The 1,656-nt window shown below is 50.6% G+C and overlaps 1 pseudogene; it reads left to right on the plus strand.

Moving 5' to 3' along the window:
• The first annotated feature begins 238 nt into the window (after positions 1 to 238).
• LOC111742758 lies at positions 239 to 358 on the plus strand (annotated as a pseudogene).
• The last annotated feature ends 1,298 nt before the right edge of the window (positions 359 to 1,656 follow it).

Raw genomic sequence — 1,656 nt, forward strand, 5'->3', positions numbered from 1 at the left:
GAGCCAGTGAGAATGGAGGTGAGGGAGTGCAGGCCACGAAGGAGGAAGCCAAGGACATTCTGTGGCCCAACATGGAGGGTTAAGGGACCAGAGGTGAGAAACGATGCCAGGGAGGGGGTCAGGAACCAGATCACATAGGTCCTGGTGAGTCGTGTTAACGCACATAGAAGAACATCTATATATCTGATACACAGATATGTGCATTTGTTTCCATGTTTTAATTTAAAAGACAAACCAAGTCTACGGCCACGCCAGCCTGAAACACGCCCCATCCCGTCTGATCTCAGAAGCTAAGCAGGGTGGGGCCTGGTTAGTACTTGGATGGGAGACCACCTAGGAAGACCAGGTGCTGTAGGTGTAAAAAATAAGAAAATAAGGGATTGTAAGCTGATCAAGGTCCTTGCAATCTGGGAGGTCAACCGAGGGTTGCCTCGCCTAAAAAAGATAATAAAATAAAAAAGACAAACCAGAATCTTGCCTAATATTGTTTTTAAACCTTGATTGATTGAGATACAATTGACATACGATAAACTACGTGCGTTTAGAGTGTACAGTTCGATGAGTTTTGACATCCTTATATACCTGGAAAGTATCACCACCATCAAGAGAGTGAATTCCGTCAGCCTCCGAGGTTACTCGTGCGTCATCGGGCCCCGTCCCGTCCTGCCCCTCCCCTCCCTGCCAGCCACCGGTCTGCTTTCTGTCGCTCTCTCGGTCTGATTGTCGAGAATTTTGTCAGTGGAATGGATCGTGTCAATGACATCACACGGCGTGCCCACTGTGACCTAGTTTCTCTCACTCAGAGGAACCGTTGGGAGATTCTTCCTCGTTTCAGGTAACAAGTTTGGTCCTTTCCATTGCTGAGTGGTACCGCTTTGAAATCTGCCTCTTTCACTTAACATATCAAAAAGGTCACACTGCCGGAGTTCGCCCATCAGGCACGCCACTTACGAATGGATAACCCTGGGCACGAGGCTTCAGGCTGTTCCCGGTTCTCCCGGCCCTCCAGGACCATGCCTATTCACACGAGACCACAGCAGCAGCACCTGGGAGGCCCGCCGTGTGGTCGAGATGGCTCATGTGCCTGTGCTGAGTCATTGCTCAATAAAAGGCATCGGGACTGTTATTGCTATTATTACTGTTGTGGTTCACACCTGGCACATTTTAAGAATCCATCAGACACAGCCATGGAACCTTGATATGACCTTGAAGCTATAAAGCAGGGAACAGAGACCAAGTTTCTTCTCTGGTGACACCTCAGGCTCCGAGGTGGGACGAAACTGGTTCCTTCGGCTCTTTGCTCCTCAGAGTCCCTCCCTCGAGCACAGAGGCCCCCAGCAGCGGGGTTCGGGTCGGGTAAGAACTGAAAGAGTCTCTACAGGCGGGAGAAAAGGGAAGCGGGGTGAACTGCACCGCATTTGGTCACGTAGACACTCACGCCTCGTCGTCCCAACCCCAGAGACCCGTGTCTTCCTGGATGCTCACTCAAATGACAGACTGAATCATCAGTGACATGCAATGGCTGTGCGATGTTCGACAGGACGTTTCTCCAAGGTTTACCTGCCAAGGAGCTGTGTCTGCCTCGTGTCCCAACCACTGTGGTGTGAACTTTTGCAAAAAATTATCTGCCTCGATGCTCCCTACCGGCTCTTGTCT

Source organism: Pteropus vampyrus, unplaced genomic scaffold, assembly GCF_000151845.1.
Source record: "Pteropus vampyrus isolate Shadow unplaced genomic scaffold, Pvam_2.0 Scaffold100, whole genome shotgun sequence".
NCBI classification, from domain to species: domain Eukaryota; kingdom Metazoa; phylum Chordata; class Mammalia; order Chiroptera; family Pteropodidae; genus Pteropus; species Pteropus vampyrus.